This window comes from Ictidomys tridecemlineatus, unplaced genomic scaffold (genome assembly GCF_052094955.1).
Source record: "Ictidomys tridecemlineatus isolate mIctTri1 unplaced genomic scaffold, mIctTri1.hap1 Scaffold_83, whole genome shotgun sequence".
NCBI classification, from domain to species: Eukaryota; Metazoa; Chordata; class Mammalia; order Rodentia; family Sciuridae; genus Ictidomys; species Ictidomys tridecemlineatus.
Window position 1 is genome coordinate 355998 of NW_027526085.1, and position 24995 is coordinate 380992.

General features: G+C 35.2%; 1 protein-coding gene across 5 annotated transcripts in view; it reads right to left on the reverse strand.

Annotated features, from left to right (window-relative positions):
• Nucleotides 1-19477, reverse strand: part of LOC144374703 (palmitoyltransferase ZDHHC19-like) — a 54049-nt gene extending 34572 nt beyond the window's left edge. Inside the window, exon 1 of one of the 5 annotated variants that reach the window (XM_078037454.1) lies at nucleotides 19454-19477. The gene's annotated coding sequence lies outside the window, so the exon portion shown is untranslated. Of the gene's footprint in view, nucleotides 1-3173; nucleotides 3330-18927; nucleotides 19408-19453 lie in introns of those variants that run through there. The other 4 variants (XM_078037452.1, XM_078037456.1, XM_078037455.1 and 1 more) reach the window with 4 other exon arrangements.
• Between the last annotated feature and the right edge of the window lie 5518 nt (nucleotides 19478-24995).

Genomic DNA, 24995 nt, shown 5'->3' on the forward strand with positions numbered 1-24995 from the left:
TTAAATTTTTACCAACCCTTGACCCATTAACACTTTTCCTATCAAAATCACCAATGACCTTGACCACAAATAAATCAGTGGTCATTTCTCTCAGAACTCTTTTTTTTTTTGGACCTGTTAGCAGCAATAAACACACATGACCTCCCTTCTGCAGTGCTTTTTCTTACCCAGAACACCACATTTCTCACTCTCAACAGATCCATACTCTGGTTGCTCTGCTTTTTTGGTGCATTAGTTTTCATCTTCTGACCAACATTGGTGTCACCAGAACTCTGGCCATATTCTTGTTAATATCTATACTCACACTTTCTTGATGATTTGTTACCTGTAAGTTTTATATACATGCTGATGATTGTAAACTCATGTCTACTCCATCTGATGACCTGTTTTGGTCTCCACGGCAAGGCCACTTCAACTTAGCACGTCTAAACCTGAAATCTTAGCAGTCATTCCTTTTCTTCCTTCTACCCAAACCCTGTACTTCTCATGGTCTTTATCTCAGCAAAGAGCAAGTCATTTTTCTATTTGCTGTCATTTCCTCTCTCATCATCCATAACAAATCTACCCTGTTGGCTCCTCCCTTAAAAGACACTGAGCATCAGCTTGACTTCTACCATAGAGTCTGAATCATTGACAACACTCTAACAGGGCTCTGCTTGTACACTGAGTGCCTACTGTCTTTCCTCAACATAGCAGGAAGAAAAGATCCTGTTAAAGTGTGTAAGTTACTTTAGGATGTTTTGTTCAAAACCTTCTAGTATTTTCCCAATTGGCACAGAAAATCTAAGTCCTTTTAATTGATGTCCTGGTTCCTATATGTCTCTGACCATCTGCAAGGACAGAATAGCTCACTCCAGTCACAATGGCTTTTTTGCTGCCTCTCATGGTGCCTGGAGAGTTCCTGGGATGGCTACCCTGGCTGTTCCTATACCTAGAACATTCTTCCTTCTGATAGCTTAATGTTTCTCTCCCTCATTTCCTTCTGGTTATTTCTCACATGTCACCTTTCAATGCCTTCCTCCCTGACTCCAAAATTTTCTATCCCATTTCCAAGCTTTACTTTTTTACTATAAGCCTTTAACAGCTTTTGGCTTATTTACTGGTTTATTATCTGCTTCCACTGAAATTGGCTATAAGGGCAGGAACTTGTTTTTCTATTTTGCTCATTGCTGTAATTCTGGAACAATTGTTTGGCATACAGAAGTTTCTCAATAAATATTTAAGTGAGTGGAAAATGAATTCTGTATTTTCTTCTTAATGGGTAAGAAGTCTTGATAAACGTGGACTAGATGTTTGTGTAAATTTGGGTCATTCCACTCTTACAGGACCATGTAAGTACATCCAAGCAAAATAGTCCAATACATAAGAAGTTCCCTGTCTTTGTGCTTTGCTACACATCCAGAAAAAAGTGACGAATTTACTATTTCATAACTTTCTAATACTTCTGCCAGAGGAAAAAAACCTGCCCCAAAAGAAAAAAAAATGATTTAAAAACTATCATCATTGCCAACTGTGTGAGATACTAAAGACAACGATGGATCACTACAGAGACAGAAACACAAGCCTACATGGCAGATTCTATACTATACAAACCCCTCATTCATAATTCCTCTTAAGGAAGGAGAGATAAGGTGGCTGGTGATCTCATCATCCCCCCAAATATTAAACTTCTACCATATCAGTTGATATATAGTTATAGCTAGCCCTTGCCATCATATTACACTGTTCCTTCTTTCAGAACTCAAACCTCTAATAATCTAGCAAGAAAAGAAAACCTGCCACTCAAACTCATATTTTGATTCTGAACCACTAAAGTCAATTCTAATTAACTATCGTGATCATCCCCCACTGGGAGGTCATGGGATGGATCCCCAACAGACCTCTAAAATAATTCAAGAGAAGGATCCTCAGTAATAAAGAGATGATATAGAACATAGTGAGGAATTAGCAGTAAATACTGATTTGAGTAGATTATAATGCCTCTGTGGTCTGAAACTTTCACTTGATCTCTCATAGTATTAGCAAATTCAGAGAAACTCAAGGAGTGGTTAAATGCTAAAAGAACATTTTAAAATATTTCTCTAAAAATCTAAAGATGTTATTTCTTGAGAAACTGACTTCAGTTTAGCCTTATTCAAGCATCACTATCACTGCAGACCTGGTTTATTAGTAACAATGCAGTAAAAGCACACCAAGGAATGACATCTTTGATCTTCCTCCTTAGTTTCATCTTTCTCATGTTTTGACTGATTGCTTTCATGAGGTATATAATAAAAATACTTCCACCTTAGGCCATATTCTCAATCACTGTCACTTATGAATCTCACCTATTACATGCTAAAAGCAGTCATGATATGAACTTCACAGACAATAGTGTTTAAGAGCTAAAGACTCTCATAATACAGTAAAGCAGACAGCATAGAAATTTTAAAAATAGAGGAATTTTTATACTCACAAATTCATGTAAACATATCCATAACTCAAATACAGAATACCCACATATTCATATATTTATCAGTCTAGAGATCCTAAAATAAGCTAGCATTTTTGTACAGAATATGTATATTTCTATGAACAAGGAATTTAAAACTTGTCAGAATAAATAAATAGCATTTATGAAGACAATTGAGGGAATGCAAAGCTATGGATACCTTGGGAAGCATATATGGTATAGTCATTCTACAAAACACTGGTATAAATGGGCGTACATTTCTAGAGTTGCAGTTTGAACCACAGACCCTCAGAACAAGGACATTAGGAGAGACATGATTCTTACTAATTGATATGAGGTAGAACTTGTGCCTGTCATAACTAGATTCCATCTTATAATTAATAGTGAAAATTTGCTAAATAAAGAGACAAAATATAAATGTAACAATTAGTATAAGATGATCCAAAAGCAGGAGTTCTGAATTAATAAGAATTGTGAGATTAGATAATCAACACAAGATTAATAATAGAAATGTAAATTTTGAGATGTAACACAGTAATAGCATTTAAAAATAGCTTTATATTTTCAGTCGTCCTATGGGATACAGAAGAGGTTAGTTGTTTTTATAAAAAGAGACTCTCAGAAAAGAGCTTCAGTCAGCCAAGGTAACAGCCAAACAAAGTTACTAAAAGTCAAATTTGAAGTTTTTTGAGGTTGACTAAAATATCACTACTAAGAAAACCTGGAGGAGTACTTGGTCTTGAGGAAAAGATGGTCTGTATCTACTGAACATATCCTCTTCTTGGGTGAAAGTCTGCAGGAAAAATGGAGTATTTACATTAAAACCCTTTAGTACTTCTTGGTTAGATTGTAGCCAAGAAAGTAGACTTCCTAAATTACGACAGTTCTTTAAGTAATACACAAGTTTCCATTTAGAATATATTCTCCTGTGTCCTTCAGGATGTGCTCCCAATAGTCTCCAAGTAACTGTACTTTTGCACTGATCAGAATTCAATCACCTAGTGTGAACCAGAGGGAGGTTCATAGAAGTTTTTTTTTTATGTTGGAAGATAGCTCACCATAATGGTGATCCCCAAAATGGACTATGGGGTCAACACTAGGGGGAGAACCAAGAAATGTGTCATTTACTGTCTCTGTGACCTTCAGTCTCCTCATCTATAAAAAGTAACCATATCTATGTTAAAATGTGCTGTGATCCTTAAATGATCTCAGCATATATAAAATGGTGCCTAGTACACAGTACATGTTCCATATTTATCAGCTGTTATTACATGACATGTGAATGTATTCCGTAAACAAAATAAAAACATGATAGTTATTAAGGTTAAAGTGAAAAGTATGGATATTTAAAAAAGGAAATATTTATGACTGCCTTTCTCCTTGGTGAAAGTGAAATTGGGGGTCCTATTGGAATCAATCTCAGTTATGATCAACTTTAAAACCCAACAGTGTTCAATATTCAGGAACCTGTGCTTAGTCTGCTGCATAAGCCGAATTCGCTGTTCTAAAATTCTCCACCTTTAATCACCTCAAGTTATTTCATCATACCATGAAGGACTTTAATAAAAGTTAAATAATTAACACTAGTTTGTTAAATGCTGGTGATGAGTACGTGAATATGCATTAGAGTATATAAATCTGAACAATCTAACAGGTGAAGTTTACATGAAGAATTAATTAAAGAATAATTTATAAATGTTTACCTTTTATAACCAGGATACATTTCCTTTGGTCAAATTATATATGTGTATATATATATATATATATATATATATATATATATATATATATACACACATACACACATACATACATATATATTTAACAGTGGTTAAAATTTAATTATTTTAAGTCTAAAGGGTTTACAATATGAGAAAATAGGTTTCTATTTACCAGGAGAAACTGTTATGGTTAATCATTAGAGATATTCAATTATTTAATTTAGTTAAAGCTACTGATAAGTCTGTCTGCCATTAGTGACCACTGCACCTGTAATAGAAACACACATCACCAAACCGTGTGCTCTGTGAAAAGGGAAACACTACAAGGAAAAAACAGAATCCTCTAGCAAAAAGGGCAACGTCAGGTTGAAAACCAGGCCAGATCGTTAATGTCCCACAATTCTCATCCAAATCAAAATTCACTGGTTCAAATGAAACTAAATAAAAGTTGAAAACAGAATTAAATAATGTTCAAAAGACTGATGACTAGCTGAGGACTAGCTTTGCACTAGTTACTAGGTCACTTATTAATCATTAGGTGAATCATAAGATGTGGGTCACTGGAATCAATGCATTCTAGAAAAGAACACAAAAAGAAAAAAATCAATTAAGGCATATAAACAGTAGCCTAATTTTAATAATGTTATTTAATGTATCTATTAGGAGTTTTTTTTATTATCTGTTTACAACATTATTTTCACATGTGGGGAGGATCGGGGTAAATAGAGAGAACCTAAGAAATCCTGTAAAATTATTATAAATTATATATATATATATATATATATATATATATATATATATATATATTTTTTTTTTTAAGGTACAGATCAACATTATTCTTTGCCAGCTATATATTCCTTGTAAATACTATGAGATAGTATGAAATATTAAAGTTCATTAACTTGAATATCTAAGCAACTTCATTAACTTGAACACATCTTCATGAAACTAAGTCTTTGAGCACTTTTTAGTGATACCCACGTGGTCCTTCAGGAGTCCAGGGAGAAAGATGTCCATTATTCAATGTCTTAAGTTGTTTCTGTAGTTTAGGTTTCATAAATCCTCACAGAGTTGAAGTAGGCATCACCATCTCATTACCACTGATCAAAGCTTCCCACAACAAAGCCCTTTCATCCAATTTTAAAATACAATAAAAGGATCAAAATAATTTTACAATACTAGAGCTGGAAGACACTTTGATGAACACAGTTACAAAACCTTATTCTACAGAGAAGAAAACCAAGCCACAGAGAAATTCAATGAAGATGATGATGGAAAAGAAAATGACAAGGACAAAAAAAAAAATCATAGGCCCAAGAATAGACTGTAACCATACTCCAAACCACGACAATTCCTGTTCTGCCACAATATACTTCTTTTTTCCAGCCCTTCTCTATGCAAAGAAGAAATAAATTACAAATTTTTCAACTTGTGTTATGACCTGAAAATGTTTTTACACTTCTCTTGAACAACATGCACTTTCATTTCATAAGCCCTACAATTTTGTGTGATAGCATACAACCAATTCTTGTTATTGAGAAACCTTTGCTTATTACATTTTGTTAAAGACCAAAGATGAGGGCCTCTCTCAATAGTATATCTTGTGGGGAAAAGACAGGATGAACCAGAAGAGCGCAGAACCCATGATCAAGCTTAAAGATAGGGAATGGTGTTAACTCTAGTCTTCTGTTATCATTTTAGCAGAAGTCTTTCTAGGGACAGGGTAGGGGAATATGCAACACCAACAGGTAAACAAACTGGGGCCAATTCAGTTGATTCCAAAAAATGCACCAAAGATGTATAGCTGGCTTCATTCCAGACAGTGCCCCACCTCTATAAGCTTATCACCATCATTCGAGGAAAGATGCCCACTTCTCTCTGCCCTGGCCTCTGTTATCACAAACCAATTACCACTGAAAGGTGAATCTCTCCCATGGCAGACAGGCTAAGCAAACTTTGAACCACAAGGATTGGTCAAGAAAGCCTCCTAACACTGATGGTTTTCAATATGGTTTTATGAATATCTTGTGCAATTTTAGAGAGAAACAACTTTTTTGCATATTAATAGATAAGGAAGAGAAATCCACATTAATCCCACAACCCATTGTTCTTTGAATAATATTTTTATTTAAAATTTAAATTTATAATAAGCATAGTTTTTTTTTTTTACATTTCGGTCAGAAGTAAACTGGGCAGAAAACTAAAAAGTAGTGATACAGAGGGTTATTGTGGACATTAACTGGGTAATATTCTTTAAACTTGATATGTAATATTAATAGTCAATAATATAAGCATTCACCATTGCTTTTGTTATTCTGACCCTTGAAATGAACCTTATGAAAACCACAATAACAAAATATTCTTTATATCTGGGAAAGATTAAATATATTGTGCCAGTGCATTTCTCTACTGAAACCAGTCATATTTTTGGAAGTACAGACAGCTGTATTTGATGTATCAAACTGCAAATGCCATGGTAACCACTGTTCCTAGGCAATTGTAGAATGATGTGTGTGGTCCACTTTCCATATGATAAGAGGAGAGTGGAGGGGAAAATAAAATGTTACCCGATGATCTGGATTAAAAAACAGTATATTTCTTAAAGACTACAAATACAAACTTTATATACAGAAGAGTACAACCTTAATTACTCTGTTGAAAAGTAGGATTAAAATCAATTAAGTAAAATGAAAACAAATATATACCTACTCATACAAGCAGATACATCATCTGCTTGTAAGCCATTGATATAAAAGTGAGTAAAAGATGTAGACAGCACATATTTTGAAAAAATTAAGTTACTTATTAAAAATGAATACTCTAGGTATTAAATTTCACTTGCATAATACTAGATGTCAAAAGTCTCAATTGCTCAATCTTTGAGTGTTTGTAGCAGAATGCCAAAGGAGACAAAATGAAATATCCACTAGAGATTATTCCGACTGTGTTTTCAGTCACAACTCAATATCCCAAGAAAATGGCATATCATGTTAGTGGTCAGTGGAAAAGCTGGTGGGTGTTGTGTACACATAGCTCTAAGCCGCAAAGACACACCAAATATGTCAAATGAAAAATTCTCCCAAAGGTTCTATGAATTCTGAGTCAAGATTATCCACAAATTCAACTTTTTTACCTCTTCTTCTAATGTAATAAATCTAGTTTCTGCACATACAGTGCAGAAACTAGATTTCTGAACTTAGTTTTAGTTCCAGAATTATAAGTCACTTTCAATTTAAGTCAAGTCACTGCATTTCTGACTTCCTGTTTCACACATGTTGGTCTTACTATATACAACTGTATATATTTTCTATACTAATGCATGGGATATGGTTTGCATAAATAAGAGAATGAGTCAAATATTTTATATTTTGTCACAGAATTGACATTTTGAATCATTAGAAGCACAAAATGCCCCAAAAGTTCCATTAAAAACTGCCAGAAAAATTCTAATTGGAAAGTTTTTCTTTTCAAATGAACATTTTTGTAGATAGGAATATCTCCACCTTTATAGGGAAAATGACATGAAGCCTGAAATAATGGGAAAAAAGTACAGAAAAATTTAAGGACATGAAATTGACAGTGAAATATATATTCTATAAAATACAGTCTTAAATGGGGAAATTTTTAGGTACAGACCTATTCCAAAAAAAATTTAGACTATTTTACTAATTTTAAACTTTTATGAATTCTTTTTGGAAACTGCACAATCAGTTTCCAAAATCAGCTCAGAAAATCAACAGCCTGTAATGTGAATAATTTCAGTATAATTTCTAAAAACACAATCCAAATATCTTAATTTGTCGATATTGAGAAATGTCTTAGAGGAATTAGGCAAATTATTAAATACAGGCAGCCAAAAAAATATATAAGAGATATGTTTGACAATTTTTTTCAAGATACAGTTGAACTAACTTATTGGTAAGCCTTGATTGTGGGAAACATAGTATTAGTGACTTTAAAAGAACACTAAAATGAACTCAAAGCTCAAAATGGATAAAACTGCTAATTATAAATCACTGTCAGACATTACTGGTATTTATCTCTCTTACTTATTTTCTGTCACTTTACTCATACAAAGTAAGCATTTGTATTTCTAATATCACATAAATATTTCCAATATTTGCTTTCTGCTTTAGTATAGTTTGGAAGAAAAAAAATGGAAAAGATTGCAACACTGTACTTCTGTTAAACAGTGCACCCTTGTAGCTTATTTTGCATCACAGACAATGAAAATCATAGGACATAAGTGTATCTAAAATTCTCTGCATACTTAAGAACAGATTTGTACAAATATTTTTTCTTCCAGTTACATTTTCCCCAACATGCCTGTACTTTCAATCACATAAAATAGTGACTTGTTAAAATTCAAAGTTCAGCCAGGAGTGGTGGCATCTGTAATCCTAGTAACTCAGGGGGCTGAGGCAGGAGAATTGCAAGTTCAAGACCAGCCTCAGCAAGTAATCAGTAAACTAAGTAATTGATATGCTTTGCTGAATTTTCTGAATGTTTGTATATAAGTAATGTCAATCCAATGGTTAATTATATTTATATGCACAGTGTAATATATAATATAATGTTTTAGGTGTTCATCCTTGATTTTAAAATATAAGGTTGTCAAAATTCTGGATTTTCTATAAAAGCCTAAGAAAACATTTCTAAAAGCCACGTGGTCCAGTTACCATAAAACTAAATATAAGCAACCTATGTTACCCAAGTGTTTCAGAAAATTCAACAAATACAAAACTGAAATAAATACTAAAATTTTGTGATATGACAAATTCTCATTGTATATAATATACTTGGATATGTGGAAGCTCTACTTATTAATGTTTGTCAATTCTCTGTACTATACCACCAATTCTCTTGAATACCTACAGTGTTATAGGATTTTGCTGGAGAATACAATTCCTGCCCTATAGCTGGAAGAGGACAAAAGGAAAATTTAACAGAGCTTTACGCTTTAAACAATAACAATTTAACCCTAATATTTATCTTTAGATGACAGGGTAAGTAAATCCTGTTATATCCATCAATGTAATATTATTCAATCTTTAAACAAGGGAAGCCCTCTATGTTCTAATAAGGATATCCAAAATGAATCATTAAGTACCAAAAGTGAGGAATAACATGGTATAGGTAGCACATGACCAAGGGAAAAGAACAATAGGTAGTATGAGTATTGACTTGAATTTGCATACATTCATTAGCTCTTGAAAGGGACTTGAACTGTCAATATTGGTTGCCTTGGGCAGAAGAATTTAGTTGAGGACAAAGCAGAAAATGATGATTCTCACTGTATTCCCCTTTTTATCTTTAGCATTATGTAATATATGAACATGCTACCTAAACATATATATAAAAAATAAAAAGGCACAGGGAGACATGTTAAGAGAAAGTAAAAAGTATTCTATGATAAAATCTGAAAAAAAAAATTCTTCATTAAGTTAAAAAAAAAAAACCAGGATCCACTGAATGGGATAGTAGGAATGAATGTAAGGAAAAGACACTGAGATGCCTAGGCAACCAAGAATTCATGTGTGTGCATACATGCACTTTTGTACCTGCAATCGGGCCATTCAATTATGAAAGGAAAGGAAGCAGGATTTCACATGAGAGACAGTAAGTCAAATCTTGTGGTCAGAGTTAAAAGCATCCTGAAAATGATGAGGATTAAAAGTTTAAAAGTTATGATCAGTCTGTAAAGAAACTTGAGACCCAGAAAATCAATCACAGCAAACTGAGGTTTCTGAACTGGGAAATGATAATTAACAAATAGAAATGTGGCAGCTTGCTCCATTTAGAGCATCCTGAGGATAAGTTCAATACTATTTCTCACCTTACTCTGCCTGTATTTTCCTAGGAATGACTTCAGCAAAGGAAATGGAGGACATTATGAAGGGTGACTATGTGAAGAATTGGTTTCTAAGTAGATGTGAAAGAATAAGGAAAAAACTAAAAAATGATCTTTAGCTTTTCAGTCTAGGAGGGAAAAAATGATTTTGGTTTTAAATATGTTGATTTATTCGTGTAATGAGTCACTAAGTAACAGTGAGGTCAAGGTACAACCAGAAGAATACCAGGATTGGAGTTACAATTGGAGTTACTGATATATTGGTTTCCTATAACTGCTATAACAAATTACCATGACTGAGTAGCTTAGATCAACCCAAAGTTCTTCTTTCATGGTTTCTAAGGCCAGAAATCTGAAATCAAGGAAATCAAGGAGTTGGAAAGGCCATGATCCCATGGCTTCTGCTGGCTGCTGGTGCTCCTTAGCTGCATGCAGCAGCATGACATCACCTTTGCTTTGTCTTCACCTTATGTGCCCTCTCTGTGGACTCATCATTGGCATACTCACCTGTGGATTTGGGTCTAACTTAAAATTAAGATGCTCTCATCTCTACACCCATAAGTACATCCACAAAACACTAGTTTTAAATATGACTTCATTTATTTAAGACCTGGACCTAGGGGGACACTATTAAAATCACATAGTGAAAATTATCAGCCCATGGATTTAACAAAAGAACAGATGTGCTGCCTCTTAAAGAGTAGAGTGAACATAGTGAATCATGAATTCAGGTATCTCCAATTCAGACAATGGGTAAAAGAGTGACAACAAGGAAAATAAAAACAGGATGTGGTTAAAGTATAAGAAGTTGGTTCCTAGCAGGGTACCATGGTATACACCTGTAATCCCAGGGACTCAGGCAGGAAGACTGCAAGTCCAAAGCCAGCCTCAACAACTTAGCGAGACTCTGTCTCAAAATTAAAAATAAAAGACCTTTTGATGTTGCTCAGTGATAAAGCATCACTGGTTCAATCCCCATCTAAAAAAAAACAACAACAACAAAAACTGACTCCTCCTGGATCTGTGCAAGGTACGGAGGTACACAGTGAGATGCAGCAGAAGATAAAAAATTAGGACCAAAGGGTGACTATTCACATCAAATATGGCCAGGAATGTAAGGAAAAGGCACTAAGATGCCTAGGCAAACCAAGAATTCACGTGTGTGCATACATGCACTTTTGTAATGAATAAATAAAAAATGGTTCTTCAGCTTCTCTAGGGAAAAACAAATAAAATTCTGGGTTCTGCTGAACAATACACCAAAGAACTATCCAGATGTCCAGATCAAAAGAAAAAATAATCAAAAATTGTATAAAGATGTGTAGTTTGCCAAAGGCAACATACTAAAAAAAGATTACTTAACAGAGGGCACCAAGTGGTCATAGAGCAGAGGGCGAGAATCAAAAGAAATAGCTTTCAGTAAAGTCACTGGTAGCACAGTCCAGAATTTTAAGAGACAACCTAGACCTCCTGGGGATCCAAGTACAAAGGAACTTCACTGGAATGGATTAAATGAGGAAATCCAGAAGAAAGATTTATAAGCAGGGGCTATGATGATTTCTATATACAGAAAAAGATGCTTTGGTAACTACTTGAGAGTATAATAACTTACACACTTAGGATGTAATTTTAGGGTAAATACAAGTATAAAAAAACCCTGAAAATGCTTTTGCTATGAAGAAATGCAAAGAAGCTACAAGCACAAAATGAAGTCTCTGACCCTAACTTGGTTCTAGATTTCCTTGCTGGTTCAATCTGATCCTTGCACACACCCAGGCAAGCTATTGTATTCAGGAACTGAATCTCTGGACAGGGTCCTCCACCTGACCGATGGACTCCCACACTCATTTCAAGACTGAACTCAATGATCACCTTTTTTGCAAAGCTTCACTCAACTACCAAGCAGTAACTCTGGAAAAGTTTGTCAGAAAAATGACTCCATCACAGAAAAAAATTCTTGATTTATGAGATTTTACACCACAAACATTAAATTAGACATCTTAATAGAAATAAGAGAGTTGATTTTCTAAGTAACAACTTCATTAAGCATTTCTTTAAAGATGTGTTTCTATTCAAATTGCTATGTTCTAAAGACACACATGATAGTTTACAAAAAAAACTATAATCAAGTTGCTGGGTTTTTTTTTTTAAATTAAGAAAGTACCCAAATGCATATTAGGTGATGGGAAGAGTTCATTTCTTGAGGCTAGAATTTACTAAATTTCTGAGGAGGAAATAAAATCCTTCAACCATATATGAGAAGACCACCTGTTGTATTGAATACTTCAAAATAAAAATTGCTCTCAAAGTCATTAAAATCATTGTGTGATTACAAGCAACATAATACATCATCTTATGTTCAATCACATTTACTTGAAAAATCATCTACCTTCCACATGAATAAAGCAAGAATGTTCAGATTGCTTAGTCATAAAAGCTGTTTGCTAATAGATTCCCAAATTTAGGATTAAAGGGAACCAATAATAATTGGGGGAGTAAAAATAAGACAATAAAGAAAAAGAATAAAAATAAAATTTAAAGGAAAAGGTACACATAGAACAATGCTTTGAACATAAGAACACATAAAGGTAATCACAATATGTTCTATTAAAAGGCTCATTTTAGAAAATAGAGAATTGATTTTAGGTACACACCAGTATTTCCTCTGCAGAATCTCAAAATTAGGTAAAGAAGACATACAAATTAGAAGCCCATGAATTAGCACAAAGACTGTTGTTTAAAAACATTTTCATTTGAAAATTAGCATTTTCATCTGTAATATATGCATTAAGTAAGACTTAATGTTTATAGACCAGCTATTTGCTTGAAAAAAAAGCTCCTTAAAATAGCAACTTATTCTTCATTGCATCAAACTACATATAATCTTTTCCCAGTACCAATTTTAGTTAAGTACTTATTCATGTTATTACATATTAATAACTGTTACTAACTTTCTTGGGGGTCTAAGTTATGTAACCTTGTCTCATCCTGTAAAACAAAACAAATCTACCCACCTTATCAGTCTCCTCCACACTTGTGGATTTCAGCACACAAGAAGCTGGCCTCTCCTGTATGTTTGTAAGATCCTGAGGGGCACTCTGAGATGCTGCCATTGGAGGCAATGGAGCACACCTCCTCTTGGGTGCATCCGATGGCAGGATGTTTGAAACATGTGGTTTGGAAATAGCATTGGACCTCAAAAAAGTTGGGTGGTGCTTATTTATTAGAGGGGTTGCAGGAGCACTTGCAGTCTTATAAGAAAAAGACAGTGTCTATATGCAATTTCAAAATAAAAACCACTTATTTTATACAAGAATAGAAAGGATCAATTAAACTAAAAGGTGGTTCTTTGAAAAGATAAACAAAATTGACAAATACTTAGCTACTAAAAAACCAAAAAAAAAAAAACAAACAAATAAAGAGATGAAAAAAGGATAATATGACACATATCACTGAAATTCATAGGATCATTAGCAATATTGAGTAAAACTATATACCAATACACTGGAAATTCTAGAAAAAATTAACAAATTTCTGGGCCCAGATGACCCACCATAATCGAACCAATAGGACATAAAAAAATCTAAATAGATCAATAATAAGCAATGAGATTGAAGCAGTAATAAATAGTTTCCCAACAAAAAAGTATAAGAACCAGATAGATTCATTGATGAATTTTTACCAGATTTTTAAAGAACGACCACCAATGCTCCTCAAACTATTCCATGAATTAAAATGGAAAGAAACCCTTTCAAACTCATTCTGCAATATATCACCCAGTTACCAAAACTTGATGAGGATACAACAACAACAACAAAAAACTATAGACCAATGTCCCTGATGAACATAGATAATATATGTCCTCAATAAAATACTTTCAAATGGAATTCAACAGCACATTAAAAAGAGCATATATCATGATCAAGTTGGTTTCATTCCTAGGATGCAATGATGGCTCAATATATATGAATCAATAAATGTAATACAGCATACAGCACATAAATAGAATCAAGAATAAACATCACATGATCATCTCAATAGATGCAGAAAAAGTCCTTGGTAAAATTCAACAGTCCTTCATGATTAAGTTCTGAATAATTAGATATAGAAAGAAGATACCTTATTATGATAAAAGCTATATATGATAAAACTATATCCATCATCATTCTGAATGGGGAAAAACTGAAAGCATTTCCTCTAAAATCAGGAAATAGAGTATCTATTCTCAACCTTTTCATTCAGTACATTGCTTGAAATTTTAGCCAGAGCAATTAGGTAAGAAAAATATTTAAAGTGACATAAATATGAGAGGAGGAAGTTGAATTATCCCTATTTGCAGATAATACAATTATATTCTGAGAAAATCCTGAAGATTCCACCAAAGGACTCAAAACTGATAAATAAATTCAGCAAAGTAGTAGGGATACAATATCAATATACAAAAATCAATAGCTTTTCTATATATCAGTAATGAATGGACTGAGAAAGAAATCAGTGTTTCTTGAACAAGGAGTCGAAAGATTACTACAGTGAAAATTGGAAAGTAGTGAAGAAAGAGATTAGAGAGTAGAAGATGTAAAGATCCTCCATGTTCATGGATTGGAAGAATTAATATTGTTAAGACAGCCATAGTACTGAAAGTGATCTATGGATTCAATGCAATCACAATCAAAATACCAATGACATCTTTCACAGTTCTTCACAGAAATAGAAAACAAATCCTAAAATTCATCTGGAATGAACAAAGACCACAAATAATCAAAATCATTCTGAGCAAAAGGACTAAGGATGTAGGCATTGTAATCCTTTATTTTAAAATATACTATAGAGACCCTCATCAGTATACAAAATATGAAATGTGAATTTGGTGTCAACATACCTTATATACAATCAAAAATATGATAAATTATGGTATAAAGGTGTATTAAGAATTGTAATGCTAAAATTAAATATACAAATGACTAAACAAGCAAATAAATAAAGTATACTACAGAGCTATTTAATTAAAAAAAACCTGGTATAGACATAAAAACAGATATCCATGGATACAAAAAAAAAGAATATAAAGGGGCTGGAGTTATGGCTTAGCAGCAAAGTACTTGCCTAGCACAAATGTGAGGCCCTGGGTTTGATCCTCACTACCATATTAAAATAAAGGTATTATGTAAAACTACAACTAAAAAAATAAATATTAAAAAAAGAATATAAACATAAATAAGATATATCTCCCTATTTACAGATAATACAATTTTCATTACAATCTCTCTCTCTCTCTCTCTCTCTCTCTCTCTCTCTCTCTATATATATATATATATATATATAAATGAATTGAGGACCCAGAAATAAACCCATGTATCTTCAGACAGCTGATCTCAATAAAGTTCCAAAAGTCATATACTGGAGAAAAGCCTTTTCAACAAATGGTACTAAGACAACTGGATATCCACATGCAGATGACTGAAACTAGATTTCAATCACCCTGAAGAAAAATCAACTCAAAATGGATCAAAATCTTAATTTAAGACTTTGAAACTACTGGAAGAAAACATATAGGAAACACTTCAAAATACTGGAACATGCAATGATTTCCTGAATAGTACTTTGATATCTCAGGAAACAAAAGCAACAATTGACAAATAGGATTACAATAAATCAAAACTCTGCTGCACAGCAAAGGAAACCACCAAGAGAATGAAGAGAAAATCTATAGAATGGGGAAAAATCTTTGCCAGCTATTCATCTGACAGAGAATTAATCTTCAGAAAGAACAAATATTCCAATCAGTAACTGGACCAATGATCTGAACAGACATTTCTCAAAAGAATACAAATACAAGACAACAAATATATGTAAAAATAATATCTTTAGCCTTAATAAATCACAAAAAACTACATGGAGATTCCTGTCACCCTATTCAGAATGGCTCTTGTCATATAAATAAACAAACCAAAGCAAAAGCAAAAAATAAAATAACAAATGGTAGTTGAAATGTGGAAAAAATATGAATCTGTATAAACTGTTGATGAAAATGTAAATTAGTATACCTGGTATGGAAAACCATTTATAGATTCTTCAAAAAACTAAAAATAGATTTACCATAAAATCCAACTAGAGTTGGGCATAGTGGTGCATACCTGTAATCCCAGCATTTTGGGAGGCTGAAGTAGGAGCATCAAAAGTTCAAGGCCAGCCTCAGCAACTAAGCAAGGCCCTAGCAACTGAGTGAGACCCTGTCTCAAAGTAAAAATAAATAGACAGGGGATGTCAATGGCTAAGTACCCCTGGCTTCAATCCCTAGTTCCCCCTTCCACACCACCACCACCAAAAAAAAAAAAAAATCCAAATAGAACATTCCTTAGTGTTTTTTCAAAGGGTAAAAAGTGGGAAGGAGATGAATTGAAGTAGAAAAGAAATTATTGGGAAGGGGGAAGGATACTGGGGGGTGGGGCAAAGAGCAAGAGAAAGTAGAATGGAGGGTAGACATGATCAAAATATGATACATGTATATATGGAAATGTCAGAGTAAAACCCATTACTTTGTATAATATATATTGATAATAATAATAGTAATAAAAATGCACAAGATAATCTTCAAACAATTAAGAAAACTGTGAAAATATATTGGAGTTTATGTTAGAAGGACTCAGGATGGTCTCTAATGCAAAAATCTGAACAAATTTGGTGTCATGATTCCATAATAGAAACAATCACATACATTTCATTCTGTGCTTTCATAATGATACTAAGAAAAGAACTCTTCATCATGTTCATGCTAGAGAACAAGTCCATTATTTAAAAAAACATCCAGTAAAGAGAAAGAAATTATCCCATTTTCATATGACCTTTTCTGACTGAATTCGATCTAGGGAGTCAAATTGCTGATATGAGTGAATTTGTTTTATAGAAATATCTCAACAAACAGTTAAAAGTAATGTTTACATACACTCTTGTCCTTTATCAATTACTGTTTAAGATGCAGACGATAATTGTTGATGGCTAACATTAGAAAAGACGATAACATGTTACTGTCAGTTAATGGTAACACAAAAATAATACCTATGAAGTTTTCTTTCTTTTTTCTCTATTTTTTGGAAGCAGAGTCTCCCTATGTTGCACAGGGTGACTCCTGGGCTCATCCAATCCTCATACCTCAGCTTCCAGCGTAGCTGAAACTACAGGCGAGTTCCACCATGCCTGGCTACTATATTCTTGCCAGAGATGTGTCACTAAAACCTGATTAAGGATCTAGATTTAATAGTCAAATTTCAGGAAATAGAAAGGACAAAGAAACATGTGACAGGATACATCACCAAAATTTTGAGTAAGACAAACTATAAAACAAATGACCTGGTTTTGTCAACAAACCAATTGCAAATAAAAAAAAATTACGACAGGAATAAATTTCAAAAGCATTCTTTTACAAAAAACAAGGGTTTTATAGCAAATCACAATGTAATTTCAATGACATTGAAAACAGAGCACTGTGTGTCAAAATTTGATATACTAAAGCAGAGCATAGTAAATATCACTCTTAAATGTTTATTTAAAATAAACGTTCAATAAATGAAATAAATCATGATAATGTAGGGACTTCTCTAGGAAGGCAAAGATAGTACCAATAAATATTAATGCAATATGTCTTCATAACATTAAAGAAAAACTATATTCCACAAATTAAAACTTATATCTGATAATCCAAATATTAATTAAGTAGCATGCATTCTGCATGAAAAGCCTAACAATAGTAACAATTAATAATGATGAACAGGTGGATAGGACTTTATGTTTAAAGAATTTTTCATAGGTTCATTTTACTTCTTGGAACATCTTTTTGAAGGAGTTATCAATAGTTATAATTCTAAGCCCTTCTTATTTGAGTAATGCCAGCATTTACTCTATAGATATAAAGAAATATAAGCAATGTTATCACTCGAATTCACATCCAAGGAGCCAGGTGATCAGAGATTTGAATAAATTGCACAAAGATACACAGGTTATACATGGTAAAACTAAAACCAATATCTATTTAAAGACTTTCTGTAATACTTGTGGTTTTTCTTTTTTATGCCGCTATTTCATTTTAAGATAGAATCCCCTAATAAATAAATATATATACACACACACAATTAAGTTTAGTTAGAAGAACAGGTGGAAAATTCATATGGCAGCACAATAAATAATATAACTAGAGTGCCAAGCATGGTGGCACATGCCTGCAATCCTAGCTATGGAGGAGGCTGAGGCAGCAGGATCACAAGTTCAAGGTCAACTTGGGCAATGTAGGGAGACCATGCCTCAAAATAAAGCAATTCTTACAAGGGCTGGGGATATAGCTCAGTGAAGAGCACCCTTAAGTTCAATCCCTAATACTGGGAGAATATGTATTTATTTACCTGGAGAGTATTTCAAATAATGATTTTTCCAGACATCTTGTCATCTCTGCACTAGTTAACCCATCTTCCCTAAAGTTCTAAGTAGGTATCACTACAAGTCAAAGTGAAACACTAAGACAAGTGAAAATTTGAGCCTATTTTAAAAAACAACTCCATACTATAGTTCCCAATGATACCAAACAACATAAGAGCTGAGGACACTTACAGCACTTTGGATTGACGTGTAGACACTGTAAAAAAAAAGCTTTCTTAATCTTATTCAGAGCATTCAGTCATCTGTAAAATCACAGACTTCCACTGCTGGAAGGGATAGTAGCAATCTATACATTCAACACCTTTAAAATGAGGTACAAAGGATTATGAAGTTTGCTTAGGGTTAAATACATACAGAGTGGCAAAGTTAGGAGCAGAAGCCAAGTGCAAGTAACAGTGCTGTTTCTGGAAGGAACACAGAAACCATTTTTTTCCAATTTTTGTGCGTAAAGGCAGATGGGGGGAGGGGGCACTTACCTCCAGCGCTTCAAAAGGGACAAAGCTGGTCCTGGCAAACCCATCGATGATGTCCTCTTTGGCCAAGGTGAACTCGCTCCGCTTACTCGGCGGTGGTCTGGGCAGGAGCGAGCGGAGGACCGGGGCTTCCCATTGTTTTCCAACGACTAAGGGAGCCAGGGCGCCCGAGTCCGGCTGGCCCCGCCGCCAGCCGCGCCGGCCCCCAGACCGACCCCGGAGCGCATCTCCAGGTCTCGCTGCAACTGCAGCTTTTTGCAGAGTCCAACCTGTCCATCCATGGCTCTGCCACGCCAGGGTCCCTGCGCTCGCCGCCCGCCGCGCCACAGGCTCCTGGCGCAGTTGGTTGCACAAAAAAATTGACACGGAGCCCTCCCTCCCGCGGCATGGCGTCCCTCCGCCCCGCGCAGACGCTCGCAGTCCGCACCCGCCGGCGAGCCCTCAAAGGTCGCAGCAAAGTGGGGGCGTGGAACTTCGCCAGCCCCGGCGAGGGAGAACACCCTCGCTGCTGCTCACGCAGAAAACTCACCTCAGGGCTGCAAGAAGTCCAAGCGGAGCAGCCAGCAGAGGCCGGGCCAGGCAGCGGGTAACAGGATCACGTGGGCGGCTGGCCCCCGGCCCCCGCCCCGCAGCGCTCCGGAGCCCGGGGCGTGTGCGCTGGGGCTGCCGGGCCTGCGCACTGAGGGTAGCGGGGACCGCGCAGGCGTAGGGGGGGGGGACCGCGCGGGGTTGGGGGGCGAGGACCGCGCTGGGGCGGGGGGGGGGGGGGCCGAGGACCGCGCGGGGGGGCGGGGCGAAGACCGCGCGCGGGGGGGGGGGGGGGGGGAGGAGGACCGCGCGGGGGAGGGGGGGGGCGCCCCCCGGACCCTCCTCGCTCACTGTGTGTCTTCCTGGGACACTTGCTCCTCGACCCGCCTGAGGAGCCTCAAGGCGTTTCCCCCAGGCGACCCTTGGGGTCCGAGGAGGCTCTGGGCGGGGACGCCGCGGGGCGCTCAGGCCTGGGCATCACCAGGCGCCGCAGAGGGAGCTGGCATTGGGTGGCGCGAGGCCCCGCAGCGCTCCCGCAAACTTTTCCGCACGTGGCGCCACCGCGGGAGGCCGAGCCTCCCCGCGCAGGGAGGCCTCCAGTAAGGCCAGGGGCACAGGCGGCCGCGAACTTGATCCATGGGAGCCGCTGCCGCCGGGGGCTTTCACCGCCTCCCTGTGCCGGAAAGCAGCTGGTGCTTGTGGAGAGTTGTCCTGAGGAGCCTAGGGATGCAGGGCCACCGCCCTCCAATGGGTTGGGATCCCAGGGGCCATCACCAGCCCCTTGGCACCTCATTGTCCGTGGGAGCAGAACCCAACCGCCTGTCACCCTATCGCCCTGGACAGCCCACTCGGGGAGGAAGTGAAGTGACCAGGTCTCCAGGCTCTGTGTAGGACCCTTCTTAATTTAGAATTCCGGCTTATGTGTTCATTAGTTCTATGGGAAAGAGGTGGAAGGAAACAGCAGAGGACCGAGTTTTCTCGATACACCCCGGACTGACTGGCTGCTTTTCTTTTTCCTTTATCCCCCCACGCTGCCCCTCCCTTTCCCATTTCAGTTTTACTTACCATAACACACTTTGATTTGTAAACATATCACATGCCTGAGAGAGCTAATGCAAAGGGCATGCTACATTTCTTCAGAGAATTTATTTAAAATAGCTTCATAGATAAAGAAATTTGGAAATTTAATGATCATAAAGTTAACACACTTATATTTAAATTAAGAGCTAAGAACGTTTGTGTTTACTATAAACTGAACATTAATGGCACATAGAAAATGTAATATTCAATTAAAACCTAAGTTGTCCTGGTTGGACATATTTATTTCGAAGTCCAACACTGAATGGCTGTTCACTTTTCTCTATTGCCAATTTGTCTGCTTCAGTAGGTTCTGGATCTGGAATTTCAAATCTAAGAAGGAAACCAAAAGGAAAGGAATTTGTTGATACATAAATTAGAAAAAAAATATTTTAAATACAACAGAGAAAACTAATCAACTGAAGATTCCAGTTTCCTATCATTTTATAGAACATACAAATTCTGTAAAACCTTTTCTACAATACTGCATACATAGAACTACAAAAAAATTGCCTTCAGCTATATGATCCTTAATTAAGATAAGCAAGGGTTGCCATCCAATTATTTTTCTCTTCTTCAGACTTAGCAGCAAATATGATACTGTTGTCATTTGGGGTACTAGTGCAAAGGCATGTCTGCCCCACAGGTATCTTCCTTATCACAGATTTCTACTCTCCACATAAAAGAAAACTTTTCTTTTAATCTATAGCCTGCACTACTGTAACCTGGAAGCTGGTCTGGCCATGATTAAGTTTACTTCTGATCATTAAGCCATCAAAGAAAAAAAAATATGTCTTTCTCCTTAGCACCAGTTCTTGTCATTTGTCCTTCCATTATGAATTCATTGCAGCACTGTGCAATATCTTTGCTTATCCATCCATCTATTTTTCCCAATTTCTGTCATTTTTCTGTTGGTCCAGTTCTTTCTAATTAATTAATGATTATAAAAAGGGCAAACTGGATCCCTAATTTAAAAAAAGATAAGAATTTAAGTTTAATCAATAATTGTACAATCCCAATTCCTAATTGCCTCAAGGGCAAACTTTCAAATCAAGTTGCAAAAATATTGCATTGGGCTAATGGTGTTATTCAGTGGTACAGAACAAGTTATCAGTATAAATAAAACCATGGGTATAATCCACAGACTTTTAAAAGAAAAAAATAACAAAATACTAAATTTTATAAACAAAATTTATGTTCTTTTAACTTTGTCACTAATACATATATGCCCTGTTTCATTGCTGTGAAAAAGAACTACTACAGACTCTATATTTCAAAATTCCTATTACCCTAAGTAGTAAAATTACAAAGAAACTTAAACTCTTGTATTGATTATAAAAATAATTAAACACATTTTAGGTGTATTAGCTGTGAAAGAGCTAATAAAAAGTAAAACAGAAAATTGAAAGAAAAGCACGACCTTTAAAATTGCAACTTTCATTATAATTTATATTTTTTGAGAAAACCAAGCACCAAATACAATGAAGCATGAAGAAATATTCATTGTTTCATCAGTTTGGAATTAAGAAGATTGGTGTCTAGATGAATACAGTTTTTACATTATGTCCATTCATGACTCATGAGAGAAGTAACAGCTTGGTTCAAATCTTCTCTGTCTTCTGGCTCCTCACCACATGCTTCCAATTGCTGAGAATATCCAAAAAGATTAATTAAAACTGCATTGTTTAATTCTTGCCTCAATTTTTTGTTACTAGAGAAAGCATCATCAAGCATTTAAATCTTTAAATACAGTTTAAATACATTTAATAAAACAGTTATTTTACACTACTCTGTTGACTTTATTATCTCTTAAACCAAGCCTCTTTCTACAAATACAATATACATGTAAATTATTACTAGCAAAACAAACAGTAAAAAAACTGAATATCATTTAAATATCTTCTAGATTTACAAAAATAATTTAAAATATCTAAAACAAGAAAACTATGTTACTTTTATTTATTAGTAACTGTGACTGCATGAAACAGGATAAACTCCTACAAATGATTTCATATTCTTTTAAGGATAACATACTTGAGTTTCAGCAATTTCAAATAATTTACATATCTTTGTTTTACAACAAAATAAAGTAGAAAACCTTTACCACTTCAAATCTTCAGAAACTTTTCTGCATACAGAGTCCATAGAGAATTCTCCTAAAATTTTCATAAGAAAAAATAAAACCAGTATAGTCAGTATCAAGAAATCATAAAAATAAATATTCTATGTTATAATCCTGAGAAATCATAGTTAAAAATCAGTTTGTTAGTCTGCAAATCTATGGTTTTATTTCATTTTCCAAAACTTCTCTTGTATCTCCCTCTCAAAAAGAAAGAAAGTTTATTTTTTCTAAATAAATTACATTGGACTATGCTTCTATATTTCGGCTCTTTTGACAGAAAAATTCAAAGTGGAATAATGCTTTATATAAAATTATATAAAGTTATGTTTATGCAAAACAAATGTAACAAATTAATATCACTTCTTTCAGAAAAAAATAAAACTTAAATATATTTAATGATTTTAAGTGTCTAGAAAATGTGTGCAAAGTTTATATTTTCCCCATATTTCAATCAATATCTCAAAAGCATTCAGGGATATTTTTTTCTCAGTAAGGAAATGGTGAAATATTGTTTGAGAACTTGGTCCATTAACTTTAATTCATCTCCTAATAATTATTCTATGTATGAAACACAAAAGCACTTACCTGGAGAAGTTTTGCTATTAAGAGATTAGCAATAAAAATAATTTAAGTGACTACCCCATTCCTGTGATCAAACCCAGAGGCTTGATGCATGCCAACCAAGCAGTTTTATGAGAGTTAACAAGAGTTAAAAATAAGAATAATTTATTTTAAATTTAAAAATGCTTAGGGAGGACTGATGCCCTTCACAAAGGTTTTACTTACCTTTTCTTCTACTTTGAACTTTTTGTAATTTCCCTCTTATTGATCTTTCTCCTGTTTCCTAGAATACAGACATCATTGGAGATTGCTCTGTCATGGTTGGTCAGGAGTGAGCCCTCCAATATACCTGTATGAGAATCAATTAGAGTGTTTATTAAAGTGCATACTTTAATACTCTTTTACCTGAACTATTTACTTTTTTCCATTCATATCATTTTGTTCCGTTTGTTCTTTTGTCACACTGCTGGTCCATTCTTTTATCAACTTTGAAACCCTTCCTATTTTCTCTTACTTTTTGCATACAATTCTTAATTCACCTTTATACCACCATTTATCATATCTCTGTTTGTATATAAGGTATGTTAACACCAAATTCACATCTTCATACAAGTATTTTGTATTATAATGACCCTCTCCTTCCTGTTTTCTAAAGCTATAGTTAGTTGCAGATAGAGCAATTTTAGGGTGCTGGTTAGGAATATAGGCTGTGGATATATGCTATTCATTTTTAAATTTTTAAATGTTTTTTTTCTTTTACAAGATAAAAAAAAACTAGTTACCTAAGAATACTTCTGTGCTTCATTGTCATAGTAATTATATATATATATATATATATATATATATATATATATATATATATATATATATATTGCATAGTCCTGTTTTTATATAAAGTCCATTGTCTGAAGTTACTGTTAGGTGCACAGGTCCAGGTGCAGCAGACTGGTGAAACATTGTGGTTTTCTAGCAAGAGAGTTCCTCTGTTCCCAGTAGCTGTGTGTCTGAGATCAAGATTGAGGCTAGTAAGTCTCTAGGACAGAGTCTCCTCATGCAGTGTATAGCCACTGCGACTCTGGCACCTTTGCACAGAAACATTCCAAGGTAACAGGTATGCCACAGCCATGAGGTCATCAGAGACCCCAATCTCAGACAAAGCTTCCCATTCTCTGTCACTGCTCTCCACAGCAACCTTCACTTTAAGATTGTTTTTCTTAGGCTATTTACTTAATGTAAATTTTAACAGAAGGTAATTTAATATTATCTATTATATTTCAGAAATTCTAATAAATTGATTGACCAGCACCATTTTACCAGTTGGAATGAGTTGTCAGAAATGGTAATAGTGCTTTTAGATCCAACATGTGACCGACAGGTGTTGTGTAAGGTGTCTGTTCATCTTTGAATTTGATTGCTAGCAAAAAATGTAAAAGTTTGTGGTTTTTTTCCAAGTTTAAGTCACCATGAGTTAGTAGTTTAGGAAAATAAAACACTCTAAAAAGAAAGAGCCCAAAGTACCATCAGTCAAGGAAAGAGAAAAGGTGGCAAAGGCCTTTGGAGATTTGGGGACAGAAAGCCATGAAAAAGATTCTAAAACCAAAGGGAAAGATGACAAAGATGGAAAAAAGTCTCCAGTGTTGCCCAACTAGGGATGGCTTTTTCAGTTGACAATACGATTGAGTGGCCACGTCCTGCACATGGGACTAGGAAGAAAATCCAGTAATGCAGAAGTGACTAAAGAGCAATATATGCCTGGAAGAGAATTCAGTGTGTTTGGACTTAT